Source organism: Mustela putorius, unplaced genomic scaffold (assembly GCF_011764305.1).
Source record: "Mustela putorius furo isolate JIRA1106 unplaced genomic scaffold, ASM1176430v1.1 tig00000508_pilon_pilon_pilon, whole genome shotgun sequence".
In the NCBI taxonomy this organism is placed as follows: Eukaryota; Metazoa; Chordata; class Mammalia; order Carnivora; family Mustelidae; genus Mustela; species Mustela putorius.
In genome coordinates this window covers 3,451,756-3,461,595 of record NW_025421402.1, presented here as the reverse complement: position 1 = coordinate 3,461,595, position 9,840 = coordinate 3,451,756, and positions in this window count along the sequence as shown.

The following is a 9,840-nucleotide window of genomic DNA, read 5'->3' as shown; positions in this document are numbered from 1 at the left end:
CCTTGGTGCTTGCTGTTCCAACATGAGTCTGTAAAGAGCCCTCACTCTTATTTCTTATACAAAAGCCATAAAGTTCTGAGTTCTTAAAATGGAGGGAGGGGTTCTTAAAAGTTTTTCGATGGACGACCGTCCTCCAAACAAAATTCTAGAAGGATCGATGGGAAAAGAAAATTGGCATTCCTTCGTGTTGGGAGAGGAAAAAGTCACAGTGTAGGTTACGGAACTGCAAGGGAGCAGGATCCTGGTTAGTACGAATAAGAAGCTATTTCTTGTTATGAGTTATGTTCTTTGTCCTTCTCACTTCCTTGCAGTTCTCAAAAGGTGCTGGTCCGGTCTTGAGAAGCCAGACATCCAACCTGCTGGACCCACCCTAAGATATTTAGGAAACTCGGGGGGGGGGGTGTTTTGTTTTTTAATATTTTTATTTATTTATTTGACGGAGAGAGAGAGAGCACAGGTAGGCACAGTGGCAGGCAGTGGGAGAGGGAGAAGCAGGCTCTCCGCAGAGCAGGGAGGCGGTTGTGGGACTCAGTCCCAGGACCCTGGGATCATGACCTGAGCCAACAGCAGACACTTAACCAACTGAGCCACCCGCCTGCGCCCTAGGAAACTCTTGTTTTTAATGTGATTGCGTAATACATAAGAGTTCATTAGGAACAAACCACTATCCTAACATTGTCCTAATAGGCTTGAATCAATTAGGAATTATAATTGGAACTGAATATAATTGATCATAATTGTGAACTATTCAAATTTAATTTACCTAAAGGCATAACATAAAACAAGGATCCAATAGACTGTTAACTAAAAATTGTTGCAAATAATTTTCCATGTGTACATAATTCATGTTTGTTGTCAAGTTCAAAATGCAGCTGATAAGCACTGAGAGTTCTCATTTCACAACGTTATCAATAAAAAATTAATAAGGCCAACGTTCATGTAGATTTCTGCTGATGTGGCACTTTGCTGAAAACACTCAGGGATCAGGACTCCGGAGGAAATCAAAGGTGCAAAAGATTAAAAAAAACGTCCTATTAAAATGCTGTCACTGTTGCAGACTTAAAGGGTTTAACTGAAATGTTCCCATTTTCAACGGTGTGCACTACTACTTTAATGCATTGGAATGAAAGAAGTGCTAATCCCAAAACTGTTTATTTCACCTTTCAAATTTTCAAGAATGAGAAATAAGGCCCCTCAGATCGTTAAGTCCTTTGGCCACTTTAGTGGAACAAAATACCTATAGGTCTTTTATTCCACTTTTTATTAAAAAGCAATAACTTTTAATTAGTACCACTGTTAGCTTCCAGATCCAAAACACAGGTTCTTTTTAGAAAGACAAGTTGTAAACATTACTAAAAGAGCTGTTGTATCTAAATGCAGGTAGCATGTAGCTATTAACCTAGTATTAAGAAGGAAGGAGAATGTTCTAAAGTCTTTGACCTCAATAAAGTGGAAAAATTAAGGACAATACATGAATATAGAGAGCATTAGGATGCTATCTTTCTAAGTTACATCCATCCTACTTTGGGGATATGAAGTCATCCTTTATTTTGGGCTAATAGTGAATGATAGTGGTGGTGGTTAGTTTTCTGAGGTCCTTTCTTGTCAAAACTTAAAAGTGGCAAATCTATGCTATTTATCAGAATCTTCTTTTAAATTTTAATAGCCTATGAAGTCCCAAGCCTAGGAACAGTTGTTTTGGAGAGACTGGAAGACTGTTCCTTCTGATTTGAAGACATACATAATAGTAGCATTTCCTGTTGGAAGCAGTATAAAGCAATATAAAAAAGTAATAAAGAGTGTGCATTCTGAAGCCAGACTTACTTGGGTTCAGAAAATGTCTCTGCTTTATCCATGTGACCTTGGAAAAGTTATTTAATCTTTCTGGGCCTCAGTTTCCTGTCTATAAACTAAAGATAATGATAACTCCTGCTTCATAGGGTTTTGGGAATAATTGAGTTAATCCATGGAAAGTATTTAAAATAACACATAGTAGTCTCTCAATAAATGTCAGCTGTTGTTGTGGTGGTAGTTAAAATTTTAGTGCTGTTTCTATTTAAAGGCACCTTAGATGACGAAGGTCCTTTTTGCTTCTGTATGAAGAGAGAAATTGAAGCAAGACATGCATTCTAGTTGATTAAAATGCTAGAAGACTAGCTGATACTTATTGAGTACTTACCATGCAGTAAGACAGTACAGAATTCAAACTCAGATTATCTGGTTTCAAAGTTCATATGTTAAATCATTGCACCATATTACCACTAAAATGAAGGGAGTCATATGGAAGCTTTGCCTTTAAATGATATCAATAGCCTAAACAGATGTGGAGTCAAACAGTCGCTGAGAGGGGGAAAAATATATAGGACAGAAAACAAATGAAAGGGTACTTAATGAATTTCTATGGTGTGCCAAAGTCGTGGACAAGGTACGTGAACAATCTGATTCAAAAAATAAGATTCAGTGCCACTAGAAAAAGTATATTAACTTAAATTTAGAGAAAAGTACTTATGACTAACTTTTTATATACTTTATTTAAAATATAGTGTGTAGTAAAATAGTTTAAGATGGAGGGGTTTTTTTCAGTTAAAAATAATAATAAATAGAGTAGTCTAGTAATGAGGAGCTCAGTTTCTAGAAGCAGATGTCTAGGCTTAAATCCCTGTTCCTCCTCTTAAAAGCTAACGACCTTGTAGGTGAGGAAAAAACTTTTCTTCTACCCTCTTAGGTTCTGTTACTGGAGTCTTGCAGATTAAACTGACAAAAGACAGATTAATGGGAGGAAAAGATCAGTTTATTTACATATGCAACATGCACACACATGAGAGACTCTAGTGATGAGTAACTCAAAGAGATTATTAGGATTTGAGGTTTATATACCATCTTAATAGGTGAGAGGGAGAAGGAACAAAGCACTTAGAGGAAAACAAATGACTTTTTGGAAGGATAAATGGATTTTCAGAAGAACAAACAGGAAATAAGTTTGTGAAAATGGTTTTCTATCTTGGTGCAAGTGGTCTTTTTGTCTCCTTCAGGACCATAAAACTTCCCTAAATAAAGGATTTAAGGTAGGTTTTATTCTCATTCTTTTTCATTCTCGTTTTCATTCTATTTCATCCTTATCCTTCCTTCTGGGAGTAGATCTGCCCTCAAGAAGAATTTATGGTAGTTTTATTTCCCAGAAGTGATTTCTTTTAGTCAGGTAAGGGAAGTCTAAAAGGCCTTTTCTTCTGCAGCTGTTGAATCTCAAATACCCTTACCACAAAGTGGCATATTTGGGGGTGGCATATTCTGTACCCTTAACCTTGAACAAATTACTTAATCTCACTAGCATTCACTTTCCTTATCTATAAAATGGGCATAATAATGGCACCCAGTTAATAGAGTTGTTATGAGGATTAAATAAGATAATATATGGAAAGCTCTTAGCTCACCATCTGGAATACAATAACAGCTTGATGAAATTAGTTATTATTTGCTACACTTCAACTAGAAATTTACTGGTTTGAATCAGTAGTTCTCAACCTTGATTGCACAACAGACTCCCTTGTAGGATTCATGAAGTACCCCTAGCCCCACAATCAAAGGTTCTTTTTCAATAAGTCTAGGGCCTGGGCACCCACTTAAAAAAAAAAAAAAGACCCCCAGATAACTTTAATGTTCAGCCTAAATATTGAGGTTTAGATCAAGAGTGAACAAACTGGGGCACCTGGGTGGCTCAGTGGGTTAAACCTCTGCCTTTGGCTCAGGTCATAATCTCAGGGTCCTGGGATCGAGTCCTGCATCAGGCTCTCTGCTTGGCAGGGAGCCTACTTCCTCCTCTCTCTCTCTGCCTACCTCTCTGCCTACTTGTGACTCCCTCTGTCAAATAAATAAATAAAATCTAAAAAAAAAAAAAAAAAAAAAGTGAACAAACTAGTGGCTACCAGACAAATGTGTCCCATAACGATTTTTGAAAATAAAGTTTTAGTGGAACATGGTCACACCTATTTGTTCATGTGTATCTGTGGCTACTTTTACTCAAATCTAAGATATTTACTGCTTACACCAAGTTTGTCAATTCCTAGTTTAGAATGAAGTTGCTGGGCAACCTATACCACACGGGGGCAATACAACCTCATTACAGGATCAAGATTTTAGGGACCATTAAACTTGAAAATTGCTAAACTAAACACATCAGGATTATAAAAATGAGTATACTTTTCCTATCTATAAGTTCTTTTCTCTAGTTTCCAATCATGCATAAGTCTATTCTGTATTGAAAACATCTATGCCAGAGGTACCTGGCTGGCTGTCTTTACAGCATATGATTCTTAATTTCTGGGTTGTGACTTCGAGCCTTGTGTTGGGTGTGGAGATAACTTAAAAATAAAATCTTAAAAAAAAAAAAACTATGCTAGATACTGATCCTTCCTCTGTCTACCATTTATGCCTAGTAAAAAGAGGTTTTCCCCATGGCCTTTCTTTAGCACCTAGTCATTTCTGGTGTCTTTGAACTCTGGCTTCAAAGCTCATTTGTTCATTGAAGGTTATTCTCCAGGATCACCAATGAACTCCTAATTGTATTTTCTGAGTTCTCGTTCTTGTATTTCTATGGAGATCCCATCCTTCAAACTCTCTACTCCATGGCATTTCACATTCTCAGTTCTCTTGCTATCTGGCCACGCTCACAGCTAAGAAGCTCTTTGTTCTTCTCCTTTAACCTGTATTCTCTTAATACACTCAGTTTAGGATGGGTATCAGTCCAAGTAGGTGCACTACTTTATTTTTGTAAGTTGTTATTATCCCTACAAACTTTGAGAATTGGGTTGCTAACTTGCTAAACCATGGTTTAGTACAAAATGGGACAAGATAAGAAGAAATTGATACTAGTTGAAGAGGTTTGATCAATCATCATGCCCAAACGGCAGACCACATTAGGGGGTGGACACAACCTTCCTTAGCTTCATAAGCCCACACTTAGTGACTCAGTCAACTTTGAGGGCTACACTCAAGTCTAACCTCAGAGACCTTTATACCATTTCCTCCCTTAGGGAACATCTGCTCTGCTCCTTTCTTCTGAGTAACATAGGAGCCCCGTGGGATGCCAAAAAAAAAAAAAAAAATGAACTGCATTGTGACCTGTAAACACTGTACTTGCAACTTACTATAATTAGTTCCAAGCTCTGAGGATTACACTCAAAAATTCCGAAGGCCACCTCACCCTATAGCTACTGCCTAACTACTGTTACCATACCAGAAAATATTACTGCCAGGCTCCCACTCAGTAATTCTTTCTTTCCACACACTGCTATAGATGGAACACTGTTCCCTGGATACAAAAGTATGAATATATCATATTTTTGTTATGTTTTATACGTGGCAGGATAAGTAGAGCCAAATAACCGGACCGGTCTTTGTATTTGGTGGCCTCACCCATACAAAAGGCTAACAATGTCATCCATAGATTGGGGACAAAGTAGGGATGGTGGTTATTTATTAAGCCAACTAATTGTTTCTTCCTTCAAATGATAAAATAGAATGGGCCCCTTTTCAGGAACGCTTGTACTAGAGCTAAGACAAAGCTATTGAGAACCATGGGTTTAGATTGGGGCTCAGCATGGGTAGATGGGAAATAGAGGTTATAACCACACAGAGCTAAAAACAGCAAGCTGTACCACTCAGTGAATGCTAAGAATAAACAGAACTACCGGGAAGGGCCTTGAGGAACAAGTCTTAGCCATATGGGGAGAGTTGACAGCTCCAACTGTACATGTGGGAGAATGTTGAAATGCCGGCCACATTTCCCCTGGACCTTCAGGCTTTGGCTCAAACCTACAACCACATTATTACCTAAAATACCTAAACCTTCTACTTAACCTCACCCCATCAGCTTACATCCTCTGCAAATCAAACCTCCCCCTATCCTGCCTTGTTATCAGAAGCCTAGATAAATAAATCACACACCAGGGGAGAGTGATGTGGAGGGGGAACTCTACCTTTAGTTCCTGCTCTACCCATGGCAGAGAGGCCAAAGGCTTTCCATTCCTGGGTTCATCTACCTCCCATAACCTGAGCTCATTGAGATTACCTGGCCTAGGCTCAAAGGTTTGACATATATGCTTTTTGGTAAATAATATTATACCAAACATTTTACTAAACCAAAGCCAAATGAATAGGTAACTAGTAAAGCTGTTTGCTACCTCCTCTTATTCATGTTGAACTAAACTATAGAACAACATGATGGGCAGCACCTGGGTGGCTCAGTGAGTTAAGCCTCTGCCTGCAGCTCAGGTTATGACCCCAGGTTCCTGGGATCAAGCCCCAAGTCCCCACATAGGGCTCTCTGCTCAGCAGGGAGCCTGCTTCCCCTCCCCTCTCTAAATGCCTCTCCACCTACTTGTGATCTCTCTCTCTGTCAAATAAATAAATAAAATCTTAAAAAAAAAAAAAGAACAACATGATGGTAGAAGAGATTTTTTTTTTAAGATTTTATTTATTTATTTGACAGAGAGAGATCACAAGTAGATGAAGAGGCAGGCAGAGAGAGAGAGAGGGAAGCAGGCTCCCTGCTGAGCAGAGAGCCTGATGCGGGACTCGATCCCAGGACCCTGAGACCATGACCCGAGCCGAAGGCAGCGGCTTTAACCCACCGAGCCACCCAGGTGCCCGGTAGAAGAGATTTTGACAGGCGGAGGACTTAGTTGGAATTTCCTAATCTCCTAGCTTGCAGTCAGTAGCCTTTTTGCCAAATTTACTCTCACACCAACAGAAAACCTAATGAACTGATTTATACAGAAAGGATTTTAAGCAAACCTGCACAAAGACACAGAACATGCCATAAGAAAAGAACACCTTGCTTAATTTGCTTCCAGCACACAGTATACATTCATGGGTGCCCAAGAAACTAGGAACTCCAAAACATAAAGGGTTTTTGCCTTCTCAGCACAAACAATGAGAAAGCACACGATAAATAGTATTTTATCCTTAAATAGGTGATCATTCAAAATCCCAAGATTAAATCCACTAGGTTAGCCTGAATATTAATGTATTAAAAATATTTTTCGGGGCACCTGGGTGGCTCAGTGGGTTAAAGCCTCTGCCTTCAACTCAGGTCATGATCCCAGGATCCTGGGATTGAGCCCCGCATCGGGCTCTCTGCTCAGTGGAGAGCCTGCTTCCCCCTCTCTCTCTCTCTCTCTGCCTGCCTCTCTGCCTACTTGTGATCTCTGTCTGTCAAATAAATAAATAATATTTTTTAAAATTTTTTTTTCAAAAATAATGCTTTTTTAAGAAGAGGTTTCTCCTAGAAACAGTAGAACTACATCAGGATCAGCAAAAGATATAGTCCTTTTAGCAAAAAGGACTGCAGGGGTTATGGACATTGGGGAGGGTATGTGCTTGGTGAGTGCTGTGAAGTATGTAAACCTGGCCATTCACAGACCTGTACCGCTGGGGCTAAAAACACATTATATGTTTATTAAAAATTTTAAAAATTTTTTTAAAAAAAGGACTGCAAACATAAGCCGAGGGGCTGATTTCTACATCTATCTTTTAGGTAAAGCACATCACTTTCAACTGATTCCCACCACCAAAACTATGATTTTCCTAGAATGGTGGGCAGAAAATAGTATCTTCAGAAAACTTAGGAAGGGACAGCTAGTTTGAGTAACATAACATTCCCAAACACTCAAAACTACCGCACAGCTGAGCTACCAGCGCTTGAAAAATTGAAACGCTTGCCCATGGGAAAGAGCTGTGAACACACAAAAGATTCATACAAATCCTGTCTCTGGCATTTGGGAGTGGGGTTTCCGCATGTGTGCTGAGGAAAGTGGCTCCCAGGTAGAATATTCAACCTCAGCTCATTCTGAAGTAGCCTGATTCAGAAGCACCTGGGACAGTTCTCTACTCTGAGAGGTGTTCTAGAATTACAAATACAAGAAGATAGTTTAGAGGAAACCGCAATCCCTGAAGTCAGGTTTCAAGCCATTAAAGGTTTGTTTTTTTTTTAATTGAGGTATAATTCACACACCATAGAAATCGTCCTTTTAAAGTGTATAGTTGGGTAGGTTGTTGTTGTTTTTATCATATTCACAAAATTGTGCAACCATCGCCAGCATCTAATTCAGCACATTTTAATCACCCCCAAAAGACACAATTTTAATTACCAATTTTCTCTATTCTCCCTCTCCCAAATCCCTAGCAACCATTAATATACTTTCTGTCTCTATAGATCTGCTATTCTGGACATTTCATATAAATGAAATCATACAATACGTGGCCTTTTGAGTCTGTCTGCTCTCACTTAGCGTGACGTTTTTAAGGTTCATGCATGTTGTAACATGTATAAACAAGCACTCCATTCCTTTTTATGGCTGAATAATATTCTATTGCATGAACTATCTTACTTTGTCTGTTATCAATTGATGGACATTTGTATTGCTTCCATTTTTAGGCTATTTTGAATAATGCTGCTTTGAACATTGATGTACAAATTTTTGTGTGGACATATATTTCCATTTCTCTTTGGTATATACATGAAAGTGGAATCACTGTGTCATTTGGTAATTTTTTTTAAGATTTTATTTATGGCGGGGTGGGGGGCACAAGCAGGGGGAGTGGCAGGCAGAGGGAGAAGCAGACTTCCCACTGAGCAAGGAGCCTGATCATGACCTGAGCTGAAGGCAGATGCTTAACCAACTGAGCCACGCAGCCCATTTGGTAATTTTAACTTTTTGATGAACTGTCACACTGTTTTCCTAAACAACTGTACCAGTTTACATTCCCAGCAGCAGTGTGTGAGGATTCCACCTTCTCCACATCCTCACCAACACTTGTTATTGTCTATCTTTTTTATTATGGCCATTCTCGTGGGTATGTGATTGTGGTTTTGATTTGCATTCCCCTATTGACTAATGATATTGAGCATATTTTCATGGCTAATAAGCCACTTGTACATCTTCTTTGGTGAAATGTCTATGAGAATTCTCCATAAATGGGTTGTCATTTCATTGCAACAGTTCTTTACATATCAGTTTGGGGAGTATTGTTATGTTAATAACATTAAATCTGCTGTTTTCTTTTTGACTCATAATACTTAACATTAATGAACAGGTACAAATTCATATCTTCCAAGATCTATTTTGCTGTCATTGTTAGCCTAATCCTCTCCCAGCCTACTGAGCTGTAGATGTCCAAAGCAATCCCATTGGCTGGAGGTAAAAGCCAGTGTTGCTGTGCTCTGGATGACAGAAAGATGATTTGCACGAATAGCCACTAAACCATTAGTTATTTCCTGTACCTGACCTCCCTTTCCTGCTCTGTAGTCCAGAAACATTTCTTTAAAAGACAGAAAATCCATAAATGGAAGTATCCTGTCAAATATGCCACCAACCATTTCATCCTTATGGGGTTGTAATGTGAAAGTCACCAGGTTAAATCCATGAAGCCTCCAGCAGCTGTTTGTTCATATGCTTCTCTATCTAGTAAATACATTTGTTAAAAGTAAGCTATATGGGTCACCTGGGTGGCTCCTGCCATTGGGATTTGGGGTAATTTTTATTCTCTTTTTTTGGTAATTAATCCAGTTTTACATTGAACATGCATTGTATTTAAACTTGGGGAAAACACCAATAAAACTATTTTGGGGGGGGGTTTATTTGGAGAAAAATGTGGCCCAGTCCACAGTCCTGGATCTAGGTCAGAATCCCAGGAAGCTGGTATCAGAACTTCCTCACCACTTCCCCAGGACCTTCACCAAGGAGCTGGTGTTTGGTGTGAAGTTGGAGGGTAAACAGGCCCCTTTGAGGGAGAACAATGGTTGTCAGGTGGAGTGTCACCTGAAAGCAGTGACCAACTTTG